Here is a 24,921-nt window from a genome sequence, read left to right as displayed (position 1 = left end):
CCTCATGTTTTAATACATGACATTTATATTATCATTCAGTATAAACATATTCTAATATCCATTATGATTTTTTTCTCATTTCCTCACTGCTTAGAAAGTATTCCTATGTTTTCTTTCTAACATCTCCTTGTTATTGATTTGTAACTTAATTCCATTGGTGAAGTACACAGTCAAATTTTGGACTGTTCCATATATACTTGAAAAATAAAGGTTTACTCTCCAAATGTAGTGTCTAATATTCTCTATATGTTCATCATCATCAAACTTGTCAATTATACTGTTTAAATCACCTGTACCCTTCCTGATTATATTTTTCTTGTTTGATAAAAAAGAGAAAAGTCTGTGAAAAATCCCCCAATATGATTTCCCCTAGTATTTTTATCAGTTTTTGTTGTTATCTACTGTAAGACCATGTTATTAGGTTTGCATGAGTAAACTGAACATTTTATTATTATGTAGCAACCATCTTTAATTCTGGTTTTATATTTTGTCTTAAAGTTTGTTTTTTTTTGTTATTAGTATAGCTACATCATTTTTTGGTTAATATTTGCCTGGTATATTGTTATGAGTTTTCTATTTGATTATTATGCTTTTTCTTCTTTTTTTCTTTACACATTCTTTTGGAATTTTTTTTCTCATTCTGTCTAATCTCTCTTTACTGTTTGAAATGTATGTAGTCCATGTGTATTCTTTTAGTAGTTATCCTAGCTATTTTAAACCACATATGTATCATATTTAACTTAATCTGAAATTAATAAACATTGTTATTATCCTTCTGAATAATACCAGGACTTTAGGTCATTCTGATGCTCTTAACTTTAATGCTGTTACACGACCCACAGTCCCACACATCCCTTAAATCCAGGATTTAAATTCTGTGTCCTGCCTCATTTTAAAGATTTTTAAAGAGTAGGTTGGATTTGCAATGTTCTCACTTCTTTTCAGCAGTTTCAACAATTGGAATAGTAACGGTGAACTTTAAAATGGAATGAGGAGAAACCAGTTCTGATCTCCCCACTGCTGATATTCAGCTACAAGGGGAAAAATATTATTCTGTTCAGTTCTGATGTGTTTATTAACTTGCCTTTCCCATTTGCTTACTCCCATTTCCCACTCTCTGTCTTTCTTTCCTCTCTCTGTGGAAGCTCTCTGTATTTCTTTGACTTTTTTTTTTTTTTTGTGGTACGTGGGCCCCTCACTGTTGTGGCCTCTCCCGTTGCAGAGCACAGGCTCCGGACGCTCAGGCTCAGCGGCCATGGCTCACGGGCCCAGGCGCTCCGCGGCATGTGGGATCTTCCCGGACCGGGGCACGAACCCGTGTCTCCTGCATTGGCAGGCGGACTCTCAACCACTGCGCCACCAGGGAAGCCCTCTTTGACTTTTTAATGATACAGATTTATAGGGGTTCTTCAGTGGGCTGTCAAATATATTTTCTTTCTCAAGATCTGAAACATTTCAAAGTAGTTGCTACACAGCACAAATACTGTTTCTATCCTTATAAGGATGATGATAATAAAAATGATACTTTCAATCTTTGTTTTGCTTTTCCTCTGAAGTGCTTCACATGCTAATTATTTCAGGTTAGTTGAACTATCTAGGTCTCCTTAACAGAGTGACACATAAACTTGATGTTGAAATGCACATTGAAAGTAAACAAAGACTTGATTTCCAACTTATTGCTGTCCCCCTACACCCTCCACCACACCAGCATTTACTGATTACAGTTCTCATCTACATCTGAACATGTCATGCCTTTCTGTCTCATGGGCACTCCCAGCTCTTGAATTCTCTCTCCAAATGCTTCCATAAAAATTACATTTTGAGGCATTCATGCTAAACATCAAAGACGTTCACCCACTCCAGCTGTCACCAAAAAGCATTCACCAACAATGCTTTCACCAACAATGCTTTTAAATGCCAGTCAAGGCATGAAAGAACAAAGTATAAGGCATTTTTCTGGGACTCATAATGATAAAAGTTAAAGCATCCTATTGATATTCATCAAGGATGTAAGACGAGGTAGAGTTTTACATGCAAATGAGAAAGGTGCTTAGAAAAACAAACTGCTTTGGAGCCAGCTTTTGAAATTAAGGAAGTTGGAGGCAAAGAAAGTTTTTAGAAAATTACTTTAGAATTTGTGAATTTTTACCAATACATTAAAGAGATGAAAGCTGTGCACATCCTGGGATTAAATCAAGGCTCAAGGGCTCATAGTTTGAGCTGGTTTGGAAAGTATGATCTGAATTTAGAGATGTGATCACCATCACCTGTTTTCTCTCTTCTCTTCCTTCCTCCTTATACTCTTTTAAACTCCCTTCATCACAATAACTGTTTGTGTTGATGGAATCTGGTTACTCAAAAAGGAGAGTGACATGTCTTGTGCATTCAAGACAAGATCCACATCTTTGTGGACAAGAATGTTGCTAGAAGGTTATATATGACTTTAGAGGCCCTTGGCATCATCAGCCATTAATAATGACAACAACACAACAATAACAACAAACATGCATATAACACTTTCTCTGTGTGAGGCACAGTATTAAGTATTTTATATATATATTATTTTATCCTTAGCACAACTCTGTATTACTGATGGGGAAACTGAGTAACAGAGAGGTTATGTTACTTGCCTGTAGTTGCTGAGTAGCAGACTCAGGAAGTAAAGTGGATGATCTGACTCTCAGCGTTCAGGCTCTCACTCTCTATTTTACACTGCCTACAGATTGTTTTAGAAAAGGTTTTTATGGAATGTCAACTGAAAAAAGTGCCTAATGTGAGAGTTGTGAGTTCAATTGTATTGGGACAAAATGAAGACTATAGCCTGGGAGACAGCTCTGAGGAACTGCTCCAAAGAGGCAGGGGGGAAGGTCAGTATTATGTATGATTTTAGTGACGGGGGGACGTGCAGTCAGGCACACATTTGGGCAGAGGCTTGCTGCTAGTCATGAGGAGCAGATCTTACCATTGATGATTTTAGTGTTTTTCTAGATATGAGGAGATATAAGAACTTGGGCTCATAAAATCTTCTCCTGAAAATATCTAACAATTTGAAAGCCTGTTCTGCCAGTTTTTCCCAGGACACAGATTGCCTTATTCCTGATCTCCACCCTGAACTCCTTTCAGGGTGTGTTGAAGGTCAGTGGCTGCAGTGACTGGTGACTTAATCCTTGCAGAGGCAGATGGCAAGCGCCAATTTTTAGATGGCAGGAAGGCGCCATAGCCTATCTGAGACTGAGAATTTGGCAGTGTCAAAAGGTCTGCCACCCCAGATTAGGGTGTCATTGCGTCATGCCACACCGCTACAAGTTCCCCTCGCCCACACTCATCTTCTCAGTCTCTGAATTCTAGAAGTTACTTTCTGCATTCCTTAAATATTGGTGGGATAGAATCTATTTGAATAATCTGTTTTTTGTTTAACTGTATTTTGGACCTGCTTTATCTTTCTACTTAGAGTGTAACATCTGGAGGCCAGAGTCTATGTCTTATATTTTTATATTGTCACCAATCTCTAGCACAGTCCTTTTGCCTAGCAACTATTTATGTGCTGTATTGGTAGATAAATGAGAGTAGTAATTAAAGAACTAAGATGGAAAGATTGTCTGAATACCTAGAAGAGGAGAATTCAACCTAAAAAGGGGGTGGGGATGGGAAAGGAAAAAAAATGCAAAGAAAACAAAGAAAGAAGCTACCAAGTTCCAAACAGGAGTATTTCAGACTAGGGAAATGGTAGGATGAATTAACCTGACAGTCAGAATTCTTTCTAGTGGAAGGAGAGACAAAGCTGAACTTGGGTTTTCTCTGTGATTATATTTCCTCTTGTGTATATATTGTGCCCACATATCTCCTCATCCCTACAATAAAGTCATTTTTTCTGTATTCAGAAAGACCAGCCTGACAGTTTATTGCTGTCATAAAGGGTCACCATGAAGATGAAGAGAAGGATCTATAAGAAGATAGCTACATTCTAAGGTCAAAGTCACAAGGAAAATCCAAAGCTCTTAGAAATAGCAGCCAAATTAGGCAATTTGCTAAGCTTGTATGTTTTGTTCCAAGAAAATTCCTCCACAAAACCTGAAATCATCTGACAGGGGAGTACCCTGGCAACATTAGCAGACAGCAAAACTCATTACCTTATATTGATACTTTTATCATTGTATCAGACTAAAATGGAAGCTTGTTTTAATAAGAAAGATGAAAAATTTGAAAACATCTGAAAGTTCCAAGTCAAGTTTGGAGGAATGATGAAAACTTGGTCAAACATAGAGTTATAAGATTTTGCAGAGACTATGTAAGATTTTAATTTGATGTACATTTCTGTGCTATTAATTTTAATAGCACACTTTAAATAAATTTAATTGAATGAAACATCTGTTTTTTAGTTTTAGTCTAATATTCTTCCATAAGTTACATTTATAGGCAGTATTAAGGAGTTTGCTTTTTCTCTAATAATACTGTGTTTCTCTCTCCAGACTTCCCATTCAATTTTGCTATTTTTCTCTCTATTTCTGAAGTAAGCCATTTTAAGCAAGCCTACTTTCTTCAGGGAGACAGTTGTTCCAAGATAACCACAATTAATTCACTAATTTCCTTCATAGTCTAATTAGCAATGGTTATCAGATTAATCTGAAATTACCTGGAAAGAGTTCATAGAATAGTTTCAACAAACATGAACTTTCAGCAAAGTAAAATTTTCCTCTGAATATTTTAAACTCACTTATCATATGAAGATTCTAACTGCAGCTCTTAACATTGCTGCTTATAATGGCTCAAAAATCTAACTCAAAGTTTTTCTTCTTTATGAAACACTTTATGAAAATGTTTCTTTGAAACCAGTTCACTGCAGCCGTAACCAGTGAACTTGTGTGTTCTGGCCTGTTTGGCAGAACTTTGTCTATGGACATTGTAGATGCTGAGGCTGTCCTTGCTTCACGGGCTTTAAGGTCATTTGCATCATCCCCCTTCCTCTGCTTTCATACACGCTGCACAATTTTCTGATTATGTTTGGCTTCCCAAATAGATTTTCAAAGAGAATGTACTCGTTGATGAGTGACCCTGGGTATTGAGTCCACTTTTTCTCGTTAGCATTTTGGTGAAGGCAACAGTGTTTTCTGAGTTTGGTTAACATAAGAGAATGATGTTAGTCCCTTAGAAAATGATGAACTCCGGGTACACTGACAAAATAACTTTAGACTATAACAACTGGACTTCACCAAGGAAATGCCACTCTGCTGAGGTCTCCCTAAGGGACCACCTCGTTACACCAGGTAGCATATTGCCCTCAGGCTGTGTAAATGCTCCGTGGGTGTGGTTTGCTGCCATGTGTTGAAAGATTGGCTTCCTCACACAATGGGGGTGTCTTACTTGACTCTCTCTCTTCCTGGTCAGCCAGATTGTGGAGGGGGGAGGGTCTTCTTATTCGGCTACTTCCTTCCTGGGAAATGCAGAGCAGAAGATGGTCTTGGTCCAGCTTCATGGAATAATTCCACCATCCTATACAGCTTTCCCTTTTGCCTTTTTCCAATCTTATTTTTCAGAGATGAGCCACATACTGTCTACATGTTGACCCTACAGTGCTGCAAATATTACCTTAATAGTTTATGTAATATCACAAAAGAGAGACATGAATTACCTGTTGTAATTTGTTAGGTGCAGAATGACATATATAAAGTTTCTACTTAAGGAAATACTGATCACTCATTAGTCATTTGCCATGCCTAGATATGGATCCTTTATTCATGAGGTCTTATGAATATATTCCCTCCCTTCTGTTTCTAATGATACCTCATAGTCCAGGTCCTCACTGGCTTTTGGACTATTGACTATTGCAGTAGTCATCATATTATTTTTTAAATTCCTTTTGTGCTACATGGGTATTGTCATATGAGCTTTGGCCTGGGAACCAGGAGATACAGGCCATGAATAAATGTGCTTATGAATAAGTCAGTCACCTACCCGGACCTCAGTTATTTTTAACATAAAAGAATGGGAATAGACTACAATGTTTTCAGAAGCCCTTGCTGCACCAAAAGGGAATTGCCCTGTCAATACACTAGCCCTCACCTTTGCCCTAAAGTCTCCAGTGGCTCTTAATTCTGTTTTTTTTTTTTTTGCGGTACACGGGCTTCTCACTGTTGTGTCCTCTCCCGTTGCGGAGCACAGGCTCCGGACGCGCAGGTTCAGTGGCCATGGCTCACGGGCCCAGCCGCTCTGCGGCATGTAGGGATCTTCCCGGACCGGGGCACGAACCCGTGTCCCCTGCATCACTCTCAACCACTGCGCCACCAGGGAAGCCCCCTCTTAATTCTTTATAGAAGGAACTTCAGGATCTTAGGCCTTTATATTCTGGGCAAACCTCCTTTAAAATATGTTTCCCCTATTTGATCTCATTTTACTGATGGTTTTGCACACACGGTTTGCGTGAATGGCTTCTCCTTCAGCGCCTACTGCTTCTCCCACCTCTTGCCTCCTCTGTGCTTAACTGAGTCCTACTCTTCCTTTATCATCTGAATCAGGCTCTGTAGCTATAACACGGTCCCTAAGCATCTTCCAGCACCCAGAGTGATGTGCCTTCCTTGAGTTCCCATTTGGCCTATACGTGTGTTCCTGAAAAATCATGCACTAAAAGTACCAGAACTCATGGGGAAAATTGGTTGGGAGCAGATTATTCAAAACCTATGCAACTTGTGACCAAAGCACTGATGAAAACAAGAATAATCCTTTTATACATTTTAGGATAGTTTCAAGAGACTTTAAAATTCCTAAAAAATGAAAAATACTACAGTGAATTTAGGACTTTACTTTTTTTTTTTTTTTTCTTTGCGGTACGCGGGCCTCTCACTGTTGTGGCCTCTCCCGTTGCAGAGCACAGGCTCCGGACGCGCAGGCTCAGCGTCCATGGCTGACGGGGCCAGCCGCTCCGCGGCATGTGGGATCCTCCCGGACCGGGGCACGAACCCGTGTCCACTGCATCGGCAGGCGGACTCTCAACCACTGCGCCACCAGGGAAGCCCAGGACTTTACTTTAAAAAAGGTACTTTGATGATGGGAGGGAAGATAGAATGTGAGATCCAGGCTGCTGAGTTAGGGAGATGAGCAAAATGTATGAAGATCTGGGAGGACCTGCAATAACTCTTCCAAGACAGAGTAAATGACTGAACTGAGCCAGGAGGAAGGACATGGGCCATGTGTACAGTGGCTTGCTGTACTCGGCTGTGCTAGTGTTGCGTGAGTTCAGCTGCTGATACTGGCTGGCACAAATTGGTAATGTGAGGAAACGATCATATATAAACCAGTATAACCTCTGTGTTATCCTGATATCTCTCCTTCATTTACTCATCCCTTATAAGCTAGTTGGCATTATGGTAACAGATATTGTAGCAACAAAAATTATTCTTTTTCTTGGTTGTAGGTATTTTGTGTGTCACCAGCAGATAATTTATTTTAATAATGATGAACCAGGGCTCAGGCACAGGAATTCAGGATTTCACTGGGTGCTCAGCTTGCTAATTTGTCTTCTTTACAAACCATTTCTGAAAACAATTACTTTTAGGGTGGAAATCTCCTTTACTCTCTTGCAAGTTCCTTGAAGAGTACTGTGACTGAGAACCGTTTGGATTCCCTGGCTCACTGTGTTTTGACCTAGAAGGTGCTCAGTATGTTCTTGATTATTGACTGATTAACCAACACACACGCGCACGTGCACTCACGTATGATTAGAAATAAATATTTAAGCCTTACTTCTCTAACACAGTTGTCTTTAAACCTTCATTATAAATATTTCTCTTATCAGTCATGAATAAAATTATGGAAGTAAATAAACAAGGTTTGCATTCAGTAAATGTGGAAGGAAAAACTATACAATTATCTGTATATCGAATTTGTTATTGTTCTGGTTAGAAATTAAATGTGCTCCTGAAGGAAACTGTCCATGGTATACCAGCACCTCTTCTGCCATTGTGGATCTGTAAGAAAAAAAAATTCTAAGCATTTGCACAATTCTGCCCTAAGAAAATTAGAAGTGTCGATCGCAAAGGAATGAAGTAGCAGCTATTTAGAACAGTGTCTCTCCTCCACATATGTGTGCAGGATCCGGCATGCTTTCTGTGCTTAATAGCATATGGCCTTTGTGTGGGTAACTCTTCAATGAATGTGTGATGGCGCCATCATGTACTTCGCACATGGGGTTAAATCCTTTACTGAAAGATTTTGTGCGTTGCTAATGAACGTGTTGCTAAAACCGTACTATGCCAAAAATAATCAGAATAAGAAAATACGTTTCCTCTGTCCATTTTCCAACTGAATGCTGAAAAAGTGGTCCCTCAGGGTCTCTCACACACTGTGTATAATGCAACATCTTCTAAATTGAGAGAAAGGAGAAAACAGAACACATTCTTTCAGAATCTGGGCATTTTGTTGGTGTTCCTCAGAAGCTACTTTGGTGAAAGAGAATTTGATGTCAGGGCGGGTGAAATTATTAGCTTGTCCCTCAGGGAAAGGGATACTGCTGTAGGAAACAGATGAAAGTTACTGTATGAGGCACAGGCTGCCAAGGAGGCACCTCTGATGAGCTGGGGTACTAATAACAAGTGACACATTCTTCTAAAATGGGACTCATGGTAAAGGGGAGCAACTGACGAGAGGTATATTTCCGGGAATACTTTGGGTTATGGAGCATGGAACCTCAGGGTTCCAAATGGTCACTTGGTTTCACTGTGGCAATTAGCTACCAGCAACGAGCATCTTTTATCTGCTTGATGTGACTAAAAATTTGACACTAATTATAATGAATGACAAATATACTGAAAGTTGGAGTCCAAGGCTGAGTGCTTGAGGACCTGGTAGTTATTAATGTTATTAGCTGTTCTCAGAAGAATTAATTTCAAACCTATTAATTCTGTGGTCATTTCTCCTCTTTTAAAAATACTAGGAGAGTGATTTCTTTTATTGGGCTCTTTTTCTCTTGTGCTTTCTAAATCTTAGGAAGTATTATCTCTTTAGATTGGAAAGCATATGACATGAGTCAGTGTAGCTTCTGTTCCAAGTACCTGTTGGTGTTTGGGGGCAGCACAGAAAAACAGTGACTGTCAGCATTCACTGTGCATCAGAATCACTTGGAAAGACTTAAAAAATACAGATATTCAGGGCTTACCCTCAAAGATTCTGAAACAACTGGTCTGTAATGGGCCTGGGTGGCTGTATTGTAAAAAGCTCTTGACATTCTAAGATGCAGCTAGGACTGAGGACAAATTGATTTAAACGACACATGTGAAGGTCATTTGTTAAAAGGACAGTGCCTGCTACAAGTAGTTGTTCAATTAATGATAGTGATGCTGGAGGAAGCGGAGGAAGATGATGAGAAAGAAGTACCGGTCTGCCTGACGATGCCGTGAGGCACAACATCCTCTTAGGCAAGGATGACATTACCCCTGCTTTCTGTCAGCTTATTCTTCTTAAAAATTGACTTCCCTTGTCCACCTAGTTGTAAATAGGTTCATCTATGTTTCTTGGGTTTTAAGTCCCTATTCATTCTAAGGTGCATCATCAAATTGGTGGTAGCTCTTTTTGAGGGAGAAGGGGGATCATGAGTGAAAGGCCCAATTAAATTTGCCTCTCATTACTAATCACATTCTGATCTCAGAAAGAGTAACATGTGGGAAAAGAGTCTTGTAAAAATGAGAAAATAGCCGTTTGACTTTCCTTTCCTATTCAAGTCTGAAGGATCGTCACCTAGTGAAATTAGTCTAATTAATGTTGGGAGTCTCCAGGAAAGTATTTCTGTTTACAAGCAGCTTAGTTAAATCACCTTATTCAGGGGGAAAAATTGATTTCCTCTCTCTGCATTTCAGTAAAGTCCAAATCAATCATCTCTAAGAAGTACCTTTTTCCAACTTCAAATATTGTGTATTAAGTTATCAAAATGTTTTTGTCAGTAACCTTCAACCACCCTTAATGTGGAAAGTAATGTGGAAAGCTAGTACATATGTGAGCACAAGCTACTAAAGACACATAAAAATAAAACAAGCAGACTAAACTGTTGAATTAGTTACAAGTGTTCTTAAAGTACAACTAATCTACTGAGAAAAAGATGTTACATGTCACATACAGATTGAATTATATACTGGCTCACCAGATTAACAAAGTTCATTTATCTGATATGAAAACATAAGTTACATTTCAAATCTTAAAAGGTCTCATAATTTAGGAGTACTTTTTGATATAAAATTTCTCTTTCTCTCTCTTTCCCTCTCCCTCTCCCTCTCCTGTGGTGGAAATAATTGTGACCTCCATAGGATGTAAAATAACTCAGAAGCTAATACTGTATCTGTGAAAGGTATCATCTTATAAAATGAATTTTTTATTAACCATTTGATCTTTTTCCTTCCCTGGAATAATCCCCTTTTACAGTTGTTCTTGTGTTTCACATATTATAATATTAGAAAAGTGACAGCTGCTGGACTATCTTTTTTTGAACTGTGTAGACAGACAAAATAAAGCCATCTGTCTCTTCAGCACCAGATAACTAGGTAAGGTATTTATTCTATCTCTGATAGTACAAAGAAGGCAGAGAGAATTTTAATACTTTTTTTTTGAAACACTAATTTTCTAGACATGCTCTTGTGTATTTGCTTTTAAGCAATCTCACCCCTACTGTAAATATAAAATCAGAATATCTAATAAACAACATCAAGTTACATACTTATTAAGTTTATGCTGTACCCTATCATCTCCATGTTATTATTCTTGAAGGGCACTGAAATTTAAGAGACTTGAACATTTGATGTAAGCTTTTGTCATGAGTACTACAATTGAGGAAAGCAAAAAGAAAAGATGGTATCTATAAATTTTCTGCAAGCTACCTATTCTGAGAGCATCACCCCTCCCTAGTTTTATTGACATATAATTGAGATATAATATTGTATAAGTTTAAGATGTACATGTTGATTTCATACATTTGTATATTGCAAAATGACTGCTACCATAGTGCTAGCTAACACCTCTAACACATCACACAATTACCATTTCTTTTGTGTGGTGAGGACATTTAAGATCTACTCTTGTAGCAACTTTCAAATATATAACACAGTATTATTAACTATAATCACCATGCTCTACATTAGATCTCCACAGCTTCTTCGTTTTATAACTGGAAGTTTGTACCTTTTGACCAACATCTCCCCATTTCTCCGAACCCCACCCCAGCCCCTGGTAACCATTTTTGTACTCTGTTTTTGTGAATTCAGCTTTTTTAGATTCTACATGTAAATGGTAGAATACAGTGTTGTTTTTGTCTGGCTTATTTCACTTAGCATAGTGCCCTCAGGTCTATCCATGTTGTTGCAAATGGCAGAATTTCCTTCTTTTTCATGGATGCATAATATTCCATTGTACATATATACCGCATCCTCTTTATCCATTCATTCATTGACAGATGCTTAGGTTGTTTCCGTGTTTTGACTATTGTGAATAATGCTGCAGTGAACATTGGAGTGCAGATATCTTTTCAAGATCCTGTTTTCCTTCCTTTGGATGTGTACTCAGAAGTGGAATTGCTGGATCATATGATACCTCTATTTTTTACTTTTTGAGGAAACTGCATACTGTTTGCCATAGTGGCTGCCCCAGTTTATATTCCCAAAAAGAATGGACAGGGATTCTTTTTCTCCACATCCTCACCAATACTTGTTATCTCCTGTTTTTTTGTTAATAGCCATTCTAATAGGTGTGAGGTGATGTCACACTGTGGTTTTAATTTGCATTTTTCTTATGATTAATGACTTTGAACACCTTTTCGTATGCCTGTTGGCCTCTGTATGTCTTCTTTGAAAAATGTCTATTCAGATACTCTGCCCATTTATTAATTAGATTGTTTGTTTTTGCTATTGAGTTGTATGAGTTTTTTATCCAGGCATATCTTGGAGATATTGTGAGTTTGGTTCCAGACCACCACAATAAAGCAAATATCACAATAAAGTGAGTCACATGAATTTTTTTGTTTCTCAGTGCATATGAAAGTTATGTTTACATTATACTATAGTCTATTAAGTGTGCAGTAGCATTATATCTAAAAAAAGTACATATTTTAATTAAAAATACTTTCTTGCTAAAAATGCGGACCATTATCTGAGCCTTTAGTGAGTCATAATCTATTTTGCAATATAACATCAAAGATCACTAATCACAGATCATCATGACAAATATAATAATAATGAAAAAGTTTGAGATGTTGCAAGAATTACTGAAATGTGACACAGAGACATGAAGTGAGGAAATGCTGTTGGAAAAATGGCAATGATAATCTTGCTCAGTGCAGTGTTGTCAGAAACCTTTAATTTGTAACAACAACAACAAAAAGCAATACCTGCAAAGCACAATAAAGAGAAGCACTATAAACAAGGTATGCTTGAAAATGTAGGGTATTAGATCCTGCATGCCACAACTAAGACCTGAGGCAGCCAAAATAAATACTAAAAAAATAAATAAGTAAATAAATATTTTAAAAATTGCAAATATTATAGGCAACCTCCCATTCAGTAGGTTGCCTTTTCATTTTGTTGATGGTTTCCTTTGCTGTGCAGAGACATTTTAGTTTTATATAGTCCTACTTGTTTACTTTTGCTTTTTTGCCTTTGCTTTTGGTGTCAGATCCCAAAAAAATCGTCAAGACTGATGTCAAGGAGTTTACCGCCTATGTTTTCTTTTAGGAGTTTTATGGTTTCATGTCTTAAGTTCAAGTCTTTAGTTCACTTTGAGTTGATTTTTGTGTGTAGCATAAGATAGTGTTTGAGATACTTTCATTTGCATATGGCTGTTCAGTTTTCCCAACACCATTTGTTGAAGAGGCTGTCTTTTACCCACTGTATATTCTTGGATCCTTTAACATAAATTAATTGATCATATATGCACGGGTTTATTTCTTGGCTCTCTGTTCCATTGATCTGTGTGTCTGTTTTTATGCCAATGTCATACTGCTTTGATTGCTATAGCTTTGTAATATAGTTTGAAATCAGGAAGCATGATGCCTTCAGCACTGTTATACATTCTCAAGATTCCTTTAGCTATTCTGGGTCTTTTGTGATTCCATTCAATTTTAGGATTGTTCGATTTCTGTTGAAAATGCTGTTGGAATTTTGATAGGGTTTGCATTGAATCAATAGATGACTTTAGGTAGTATGGATATTTTAACAATATTAATTCTTCCACTTCATGAGCATGGAATGTATTTTCATTTATCAGTGTCTTCTTCAATTTTGTTTATCATTTTCCTAGAGTTTTAAGTGTACAAGTCTTTCACCTCCTTGGTTAAATTTATTCATAGGTATTTTATCCTTCTAGATGAAATTGTCAATAGGATTTCTTTTTTAATTTCTCTTCCTGATAGTTTAGTGTATAGAAATGCAAGTGATTTTTGTATATTGATTTTGTATCCTGAAATTTTATTGAATTCATTGATTAATTCTAAGAGTTTTTTGGTGGAGTCTTCAGTTTTCTATATATAGTATCAAGTCATGTGCAAATAGTGAAGTTTTACCTTTTCTTTTCTTATTTGAATGCCCTTTTTTTTCCTTTGCCTAATGGCTCTGGCTAGGACTTCCAATACTATGGTGAATAAAAACACAGTGGTGAATAAAAGTGGCAAGAGTGGACATTGTTGTCTTGTTCCTGATCTTAGAGAAAAAACTTTTGGCTTTTCACCATTGAGTAGATGTTAGCTGTGCATTTGTCACATATAGGCTTTATTATGTTGAAGGTTGACCTACTCCTTTTTTTCTTACTTTTGTATACCACTCTTTTTCTACATTTTGTGGTTTGAAATGAGCTTTTTTTTTTTTTTTTTTTTTTTTTTAAATTAATTAATTTATTTTTGGCTGTGTTGGGTCTTCGTTTCTGTGCGAGGGCTTTCTCTAGTGGTGGCAAGCGGGGGCCACTCTTCATCGCGGTGCGCGGGCCTCTCGCTGTCGTGGCCTCTCTTGTTGCGGAGCACGGGCTCCGGACGCGCAGGCTCAGTAGTTGTGGCTCACGGGCCCAGTTGCTCCGCGGCATGTAGGATCCTCCCAGACCAGGGCTCGAACCCGTGTCCCCTGCATTGGCAGGCAGATTCTCAACCACTGCGCCACCAGGGAAGCCCTGAAATGAGCTTTTTATATAATTTTAGTTTTCTCCTTTCTTAGCATACCTTCTTTTGATGGTATTTCCTCCCATTAAGTAGGTTGTCTTTTAGTTTTGCCAATGGTTTCCTTTGCTGTGCAAAAACTTTTAAGTTTAGTTAAACCCCATTTATTTATTTTTGCTTTTGTTTCCTTTTCCTGAGGAGACAAATTCAAAAAATATTTCCACAATTTATGTCAGAATGTTCTGCCTATGTTTTCTTCTAGGAGTTTTATGGTTTCCACTCTTATCTCTAGGTCTTTAATCATTTCAATTTTATTTATGTATATGGTGTGAGGAAATGTTCTAATCGCATTCTTTTACATATATTTGTCCAGTGTTTCTAGCACCATTTATTAAAGAAACTGTCTTTATTCCATTGTATATGCTTGCCTCATTTGTCATAATTTAATTGACCACAAGTGTGTGGGTTTTTTCCTGGGCTCCTTATTCTGTTCCATTGACCTATGTGTCTGTTTTTGTGCCAGTACCATGTTATTCTGATTACTGTAGTTTTGTAGTATAGTCTGAAGCCAGGGAGTGTGATATCTCCAGCTTTGTTCTTTTTTCTCAAGATTGCTTTGACAACTTGGGGTCTTTTGTGGTTTGATGTGAATTTTAGGATTATTTGTTCTAGTTCTGTGAAAAGTGTCATGGGTATTTTGATAGAGATTGCATTAAATCTGTAGATTACTTTGGATAGTATGGACATCCTAACAATTTTCTCCCAGTCCATGAGCACAGAATAACTTTCCATTTATCTCTATCATCTTCATTTTCCTTCATCAGTGTTTTATAGTTTTCAGAGTATAGTTCTTTCACCTCCTTGGTTAAGTTTATTCTAGGTATTTTATTCTTTTTGATGCAATTTTAAACAGGATCATTTTCTTGCTTTCTCTTTCTGATAGTTTATTAGTGCATAGAAAACAACAGATTTCTATATATTAATCTTGTATCTTGCTACTGTATTGAATTACTTTATTGGTTCTAATAGGTGGGTTTTTGTTTTTGTTTTTTTTGTGTGTGTGTGTGTGTGTGGAGTCCTTAGGTTTTCTATATATAGTGTCATGTCATCAGCAAATAGTAACAGATTAATTCTTTCCTTCCAATTTGGATGTCTTTTATTTCTTGTCTGATTGCTGTAGCTAGGACTTCCAATACTATGTTAAATAGAAATTTTGAGAGTCGGCATCCTTGTCTTGTTCCTGATTTTAGAGGGAAAACTTACAGCTTTTCACCATTGTGTATGATGTTAGCTGTGGGTTTGTCATAAATGACTTTTATTATATTGAGATATCTTCCCTCTATACCAACTTTCTTGAGAAGTTTTTATCATAAATAGATGTTGAATTTTGTCAAATGATTTTTCTACATCTATTGAGATGATCATGTGATTTTTATTCTCCATTTTGTTAATGTGGTGTATCACTTGATTGATTTGCAGATACTGAACTGTCCTTGTGTCCCTGGAATAAATTCCACTTGATCATGGTGCATAATCCATTTTATGTATTGTTGAATTTGGTTTGCTAATGTTTTGTTGAGGATTTTTGCATCCTATCTGTCTTTCTTCTCCATCTGGTATTCCCATTATATCTATATTATACTTCTTGTAGTTGTCGCACAGTTCTTGAATATCCTCTGCTGTTTTTTCCATCTTTTTCCTCTTTGCTTTTCAGTTTTGCAAGTTTCTATTGACATAGTCTCAATGTCAGAGATATTTTTCCTCTGCCATGTCTCATCTGCTAATATGCCCCTCAAAAGTATACCTCATTTCCATTACAGTTTTTTTATCTCTAGCATTTCTATTTGATTCTTTCTTAGAATTTCCATCTCTCTTGCTACATTACCCATCTGTTCTTCTATATTGTCTATGTTTTTCATTAGGTCCCTTAGCATATTAATCATAGTTGTTTTGAATTCTGAATCTGATAATTACAACATTCATGCCATACCTTAGTCTATGCTTTCTCTGTGTTTTCAAGCTGTGTTTTTTACCTTTTAGTTTGCCTTGTAATTTTTTGTTGAAAGTCAGAAATAATTTACTGGGTAAAAGGAATTGCTTTAAATATGCCCTTAGTGGTGTGGTGGTAAGGTGTGGGGGGTGGGGAAGCATTCTATAGTCTTATGATTAGGTCTCAGTCTTTTAGTGAACTTGTGTCCCTGGACTGTGAACTCCACTGGTGCTTCTCAGATTCCTCTCCCCTCCTTCTCCTCCACCTTAGGTGAACAGGATGGCTAGAATAGGCTAGAGTTGGGTATTTCTCTTCTCCCAGATCAGTTAGGCTTTCATAAAACTAGTAAAAAAGTTTCTCTTGAAGCCAGATTTCTCTATGAAGTACAGAATGCTTTGGTATATTTCAAAATGGTTGCTTTCCCCCTCCCCTGGCTGGAAGTTCTGAGGGCATGTTTTCTCTGATTTTCACTGTGAGAACCTGTTAAGGCTTTTGGAGGTAAAACCCACAACAGTATGAGGTCTCCCAAATGACTGGGTCCCCTCAAGTTTTTAACTCTCAGACTTTTTCCACACTGAGCCTCCAGCAATTTTGCAGTTATAGTTTAGGTTTTCCTATGTTGGTGCTGTTTCCTAGGGAGGTTTCTGCTCTGGTAAGTTGTGATTCTCTGTAACCTCCTATTTGTCTCTCCAATCTTTGGAAGAATGGTTTGCTCTGTGACATCACTTCTATGACAGATCTGAGAAGAATTGTTAATTTTTTAGTTTGTTCTCTTTTTATTTGTTACGGCAGAGTGACAACTTCCAAGCTCCTTACATGCTGGAATGGAAACCAGAAGTCTCATATTGCCCTTTTAATACTGGGTTTATTCTTAGGTATTTAATAGTTTTAAATTGCTATTGTAAATTGGGTCTTTCCTCGTATTACGTATCCTACTAATATTGTTTTATACATGAAAGCTGTTACTTTCTAAATGTTATTTTTTCCCAATCACCTTAATAAATTCTCTTATTGCTTGTAATAATTTTTCAGTAAAATTTATTGGTTTTCCAAGTGTACAATCATGCCAGTTCACCACCCAGCACAACTAGAATACAATTGGAAGGGTGGTCCCTGGGGTTGTGAAACATGGTGACCCTGCTAATTCATGTCACCTGAAGGAGAGATAATTTTGCCTCCTCCTTTACAATTTTTATACTTGTCATTTCTTCATCTTGCCTAATTGTATTGGCTAATTCCTCCAGAACAATGTAAACATAACTGTAGAATTATTTACTGTCTTTACCTTATTTTTGACTTTAATGGGGAAACACCACTGTTGTTTCGTATTAAGTGTGATGCTAGTATCATGGTTTTTTTTTTTGTTTGTTTGTTTGTTTTGCGGTATGTGGGCCTCTTGCTGTTGTGGCCTCTCCTGTTGCAGAGCACAGGCTCCGGATGCGCAGGCTCAGCAACCATGGCTCACGGGCCCAGCCGATCCCACATGGTATGTGGGATCTTCCTGGACTGGGGCACGAACCCGTGTCCCCTGCAATGGCAGGTGGACTCTCAACCACTGTGCCACCAGGGAAGCCCACTAGTATCATGTTAAAGATATCTTGAGTAATTTCTATTTATTTAAAGTTTTTTAAAAATCAGGTGTAGGAGAGAATTTTGAGTACAATTGATATTTGAGGCAATGGATGTCATCATGGTTACAAGAAAAACATTTGTGTACATACAGAAAGGAAGGGATCATGGATTAAACCTGAGGGAACATCTGTATTTAGAAGGTGGAAGGAGAAAGAAAATATAGAACCAGTCCGAGGAGAGTCCAGGTCAACATAAAACTGGCTGATAGTGTTTTGAAAACTTTCCAGTATTATTTATAGAAACGTAAGCTATTTATGCTTGGACAGAAGTCCCAGCAACCAGTAGAATAACAAAATTAGGTTATTGCTTATTTGGTTTGGAAGAATAATGTATATTAGTTTTGTAGAATTTCTGTAGAAGTTATAAATGATGTATGAAATAAAAAAGTATCTCTATGTGCTGCAACATTGCATTCAGAGGCAATCATACAGGTCTATTGAGCTCAAAGCCCAAGATGAAGTAAAATGAACTCCTTTGCTTCATATTCTGAAACATAGAACTACTTCTTGTTTTCCTAATGTTTCACAGAATTGAATCTCTTGCTCTGGAGACACCTCATATCAGTTCTGTTAACAACAACAAAAAAAGTGATTCTCAGTTGTGCAAAGTTTCCCTAGAAATGTTTCTGCATGAGGCATATTTCAGTGATGTTCTCTGAAGAAACTGTAGTTTGCTAAGTTGGAAAGTGTAGATGGAAGTACCAGAATAATTGCCTCACAAGCAAGATCTTGCATATACTGGATATACATAAACATGTAAAATATAATAGTAAGGAAAGAATCCAGAGATTAGCTTAGTTTACCTTGAGAATATTCCTACTACTTGTCTTCCATTTTCCTTTTTTAGCTGATATTTATCTATCTAGGGGGTTTGTTGATTATCTTAGAGATTTTTTTTGACAGATAATGTAAAGTTATGGCATTATTATTTGAACTCATTCTTCTAATTGTGGGACTGTTGCTGGGCCCACTAGATGTTGATTTACAAGTCTGTTTTCATGAGGATTTTCTTTTGGTGGAAGGAGAGAAGACAGAAGCAGAAGGGCACAGAGGTAATGGAAGAGAAGAAGCATGGAGAGTATTGCAGGGATTTGTCCCTATCTATCAACCCAGCCCCCAATATTTCTACCAGAACTATATAAAGAAAAGGGCTGCCAGAATAGGCTATTTTTAAGAAACATTCTTTAAGATTCTGGGACACAGACATTGCGACATGGTGCCCAGAAGGTATGTTGGCCTTAGCCTAGTAGCTAAGAAAGAGCCCTGGAGAAATTTCCTTGACTTTAAACCCTTGCTCTCCAAATGTCTAGCTTCGTGACTTTAGACAAATTACTTCCCTAAGCCTCAGTTTCCCATCTCTATTAGTTTTCTGTAGCTGCCATGGCAAATTACCATAAACTCAGTAAGCAACAGAAATTTATTATCTCAGTTCTAGAGGCCAGAATTCCAAAATCAAGATGTCAGTAGGGGCATGCTCCCTTTAGGAGGCTCTGGGGGAGAACTTGTCCTTTTCCTGTTTTAGATTCTGGTGGTTGGTGGCATTTTTCAGAGTTCCTTGGCTCATGGCTGCATCATTCCAAGCTCTGCCTCTTTTTACATCCCTTTCTCTCCCCACCCCCTCCCAACCCCTTCTCTTTTTCTCTCTGGTGTATGAAATCTCCCTCTACCTTCCACTTATAAAAGACACTTAATGATTGGATTTAGGACCCACCTAGAAAATCTAGGATAATCTCCCCACAGCAAGATCCTTGACTTAATCACATCTGCAAAGTCTGTTTTCCTTTATAAAATATCAATTACAGGTTCCAGAAATTAGGACCTGAAAAGTTGGGTAGTCATTGTTCAGCCTACTGCAATATCCTACGAAATGGTGATAATAAAAATGCCTACCTCCTAGTTGTGTGATAATAAAAGAGAAAACACAAGTAAACTGTTTAGCATAGTTCCTTTCACACTATACACATCAATAAGTGTTAGAGATTCTTCTCACTAAACTGTAAGCTCTTTGTAAAGTTACCATGTCCATTTTTGCACACCATCATAGCCCTAGTGATCAGCACAGCCCTACCACAATAAATATTTGTCAAAAGAAGTATATTAAAAGGAATATTTTTCTCACATTTGTTACCTCAAAATGTATCTTGGGCACATTGAGGAATCTGGAGGGTACAGCAACACTTTGGGGAGTTGGTGTTTGTAGCCTTATTGGGAGATAGTGCTTTTGTGAGGAATATGAATGTTGTCAAGTGGGTACTACATGGCTGATAGTGGCAGGAAAGCTATCTCCAAGTAGCCCAGAGCAGGCTTTTGTCCTGGAGCAGATCAAGGCAAATAGGAGTGATTGTGAGCTGAGATGAGACACCATGTGGGATTCCCCAAAATACCTGTGTGAGTGATATTTCGCTGGGATCTGGGAATCATGTGTTAATAGAAAAGAACGAGATTTAGGGCTAACAGATTTAGGACTAACAGATAAAATAAGCATATTTGAGGCTTGTTAAAGTCATATCTGGCTTATAATTTGCTTCCTAGTTCTCTTGTTTCTTTTTCATTTACTCATTTTTTCCTAGTAATTCTTTGTTCTGACTGCAGTAATTTCCATTGCTTTTGTCCTCTTTCAGTAGCCTATATCTTCTTATATAGTTTTTAAACTAGAGCAATAAATCCTTAGTCTGTAGTCACACTACACATCTGGATTGATTAACCTGCTATTCAAACACAGTTGAAAATTGAGATCCCTCTTTTAACTATAGCTATAAAAATGACATATGGATTTAGAAGTCCTTCTTGGCAAAAACCTAAGGATGACCATATAATTTGCTGTCCAAATCAGGACACTTCCAAGAGTGAAAGGGAGCACTATTAATTATTACCCTGGGACAGACAGTCTCAGACAAATCAGGATGAATGGCCACCCTATGTAAATGTTCCAAGTTGCTGCTTTATGAAGGTCTGGGTGTGTTCGCCTTTACCTTAGGACGCATTCCTAAGGTAAAAGGGAACAGATAGATACTCACAAGAATAAAAATATAAAATAAGGTTAAACTAAATAAAAAATGGACAGGATTCCTGGAGGAAGGCAAAATAAAAGACGTACCATATTAATGGATTGGAAAAGTCAATATAGGGAAGGAGCTCATGCTTCCCAAATTAATCTATGTATTGAATTCAATAATTCAATAATACCAGCTGGATTAATTAGAATTTGAGGGAATTATTCTGTAGTTTATATGGAAGAGTAATCAATTTCAGGTAGACTAGCAAAAAGACAGGAACAAACTACTGTATTTTCATGTAATTTCATATATTGGAATATTTTATGATGAACAAGCAGAAATAATTCATTTTTAAATAACTAGGTTCATCTGCAAATTGGAAGGCAAGAGATGACCAACTGGAAAAAATATTTTGGAAGTTAAAAATACTGGATTATCATTTCATATGATATCGCTTATATATGGAATCTAAAAAAAAATGATACAAATGGAGTTATTTACAAAACAGAAATAAACCCACAGACATAGAAAACTTATGGTTACTAAAGGGGAAAGGGGGGGAAAGGATAAATTAGGAGTTTGGGATTAACATATATACACTACTATATATAAAATACATAAATAATGAGGACCTACTGTACAACACAGGGAAATACTCAATATTTTGAATAACGTATAAGGGAAAAGAATCTGAAAAAGAATATATCTATATCTATATCTATACACATATATTCACATTGCTGTATACCTGAAACTAACACAGCACTGTGACTCAACTGTACTTTAATAAAAAAAAATACTGAATTAAGTTAGAAATAAACAAAATTGTGTTAAATATTCTGTTCAGAATCAAATAACTGAACTATACAATCAAGAGCTCACTTTTAACACCACTTCTGTCAAATTCCCATGGACCCTGATTCCTCCAGATCCGTTTTTCTTTCTCAAGATTTCTTTGGCTATTCGGGGTCTTTTGTGTTTCCATACAAATTGTGACATTTTTTATAACGTGTATATGGAATCTGAAAAAAAAGTAAAAATAAAAAGCTCATGAAGAACCTAGGGGCAAGATGGGAATAAAGACGCAGACCTACTAGAGAATGGACATGAGGACTCGGGGATGGGGAAGGGTAAGCTGGGACAAAGAGAGTGACATGGACACATATACACTACCAAATGTAAAATAATAGCTAGTGGGAAGCAGACGCATAGCACAGGGGGATCAGCTCAGTGCTTTGTGACCACCTAGAGGGGTGGTATAGGGAGGGTGGGAAGGAGGGAGATGCAAGAGGGAAGAGATATGGAGATATATATATATGTATATAACTGATTCACTTTGTTATAAAGCAGAAACTAACACACCATTGTAAAGCAATTATACTCCAATAAAGATGTTAAAAAAATTCCCATGGAAATTATCAAAAAAAAAAAAAACGGGAAAAAAATTTATCAATATGGAAAATTAGTTATGTGGGGGCTTATGCTCATACCATAAATTTGAAGAACATTGCAAAAGAGGAGTAATGAAGAGACACTGATTGGATATTAATATATTATAAAGCAATACCTCCTAAAATATTGGATATATACCCTGTGCTGTATATTACATCTTTATATCTTAGTTATTTTATGCCTAGTAGTTTGTGTCTCTTAATCCCCCTTCTTGCCCCTCCCCACTCTTCTCCTCACTGGTAACAACTAGTTCTCCATCTCTGTGAGTCTGTTTCTGTTTTATTATATTCGTTTAATAAAAACATTTTTATTTTAGATTCCACATACAAGTGAAAACATATGGTATTTGTCTTTCTCTGACTTATTTCATTAAGCATAATACCCTCCAGGTCCATCCATGTTATTGCTAATGGCAAAATTTCATTCTTTTTATGGCTGAGTAATATTCCATATATATATATATCTCACATCTTCTTTTTCCATTCATCTATTGATGTGCACTTAGGTTACTTCCATAGCTTGGCCTTGTAAATAATGCTGCTATGAATATTGGGGTTCATATATCTTTCAAATTAGTGTTTTTATTTTTTTTTGCATATATACCCAGGCAGAATTGCTGGATCATATGGTAGTTCTATTTTTAATTTTTTGAGGAACCTCCATATTCTTTTCCACAATGGCTGTACCAATTTATGTTCCCACAAACAGTGTACAAGGGCTCCCTTTTCTACACATCCTTGCCAACACTTGCTATTTGTGGTCTTTTTATTGATAGCCATTTTGACAGGTATGAGGTGATTCTCATCATGGTTTTGATTTGCATTTCCTTGATGATTAGTAATGCTGAGCAACTTTTCATCCATCTTTATGTCTTCTTTGGCAAAATGCCTATTCAGGTTCTCTGCCCATTTTTAAGTCAAGTTTTTTTTTTTTTTGATGTTGTATATATGAGTTCTTTATATATTTTGAATATTAACCACTTACCAGGCATATCATTTACAAATATCTTTTCCCATTCAGTAGGGTACCTTTTTCTGTTGTTGATGTTTTCCTTCATTCTGCAAAAACTTTTAAGTTTGATTAGGTCTCATTTGTTTATTTTTTCTTTTGTTTCCCTTACCTGAGGAAACAGATCCAAAAAAGGTATTGCTAAGACCTTTGTCAAAGAGCGTACTGCCTATATTTTCTTCTGGGAATTTTATGTTTTCAGGTCTTACATTTTGGTCTTTAATCCATTTTGAGTTTATTTTTGTATATGGTGTAAGAAAATGTTCTAACCTCATTCTTTTACAGGTAGCTGTCCAGTATTGAAGAGACTGTCTTTTCCTCATTGTATATTCTTGCCTCCTTTGTAGTAGATTGACCATATGCGTGTGAGTTTATTTCTGGGCTCTCTATTCTGTTCCATTGATCTATGTGTCTGTTTTTGTGCCAGTACTATTGTGATTTGATTACTGTAGCTTTATAGTATATCTGAAGTCAGAAAGCTGATACCTCCAGCTTTGTTCTTCTTTCTCAAGATTGCTTTGGCTATTTGGAGTATTTTGTGGTTCCATATAAATTTTAGGATTATTTGTTCTAGTTCTGTGGAAAATATCATGATATTTTGATAGGATTTACATTAAGTCTGTAGATTACTTTGGATAGTATGGAAATTCTAACAATTTTCTTCCAATCCATGAACACAGAGTATCTTTCCATTTATCTCTATCATCTTCATTTTCCTTCATCAGTGTTTTATAGTTTTTAGAGTATATGTCTTTCACCTGCTGGGTTAAATTTATTCCCAGGTATTTTATTTTATTTTTTGATGTGATTGTAAATTGGGATTGTTTTCTTATTTTCTCTTCCTTATACTCTGTTATTAGTATATGGAAAAGCAAAGGATTTCTTTATATTAATCTTGTATCCTGCTATTTTATTGAATTCATTTATTAGTTCTAATAGTTTTTTGGTGGATTCTTTAGTATTTTCTATATATACTGTCATGTCATCTGCAAATAGTGACAATTTTACTTCTTCCCTTCCAACTTGGATGCCTTTTATTTCTTTTTCTTGTCTAATTGCTGTGGCAAGGACTTCCAATACTATGTTAAATAGCAATGATAAGAGTGGGTATCCTTGTCTTGTTCCTGATTTTAGAGGAAATTTTTTCTGTTTTTTTTTTTTTTTACTGCTGGGTATGATGTTAGCCATGAACTTTTCATATATGGCCTTTATTATATTGAGATATCTTTCCCCTATACCAACTTTGATGAGAATTTTTATGAAAAATGGTTGTTGAATTTTGTCAAACACTCTTTTGCATCTATTGAGATGATCATGTGATACTTATCCTGTGTTTTGTTAATGTGGTGTATCACATTGATTGATCTGTGCATATTGGACTGTCCTTGCAACCCTGGAATAAGTCCCACATGATCATGGTGTATGATCCTTTTTATTGTTGAATTCAGTTTGCTAATATTTTGTTGAGAATTTTTGCATCTATGTTTATTAAAGATGTTGGCCTGTAATTTTGGGTTTTTTTTTGTAGTGTCTTTCTCTGGTTTTGTTATCAGGATATTGCTTACCTGGTAGAATGAGTTTGGGATTGTTCCCTCCTCTTAAATTTTTTGGGATAGTTTAAGTAGAATAGATATTAAGTCTTCTTTAAATGTTTGCTAGGATTCCCCTGTGGAGTTGTCTGGTCCTGGACTTTTGTTTGTTGAGAGTTTTTTTGATTATTGATTCAATTTCAAT

General features: G+C 36.6%; 1 pseudogene; it reads left to right on the top strand.

Moving 5' to 3' along the window:
- Window positions 1-18,944: 18,944 nt before the first annotated feature.
- Window positions 18,945-24,921, top strand: part of LOC113617684 (40S ribosomal protein S12 pseudogene) — a 159,119-nt pseudogene continuing 153,142 nt past the window's right edge.

Source organism: Aethalodelphis obliquidens, unplaced genomic scaffold (assembly GCF_003676395.1).
Source record: "Aethalodelphis obliquidens isolate GAN/ISIS:26980383/991018 unplaced genomic scaffold, ASM367639v1 scaffold4, whole genome shotgun sequence".
NCBI lineage: Eukaryota > Metazoa > Chordata > Mammalia > Artiodactyla > Delphinidae > Aethalodelphis > Aethalodelphis obliquidens.
Note: the sequence above shows the minus strand (reverse complement) of the source record. Positions and strands in the feature narration are given on the sequence as shown.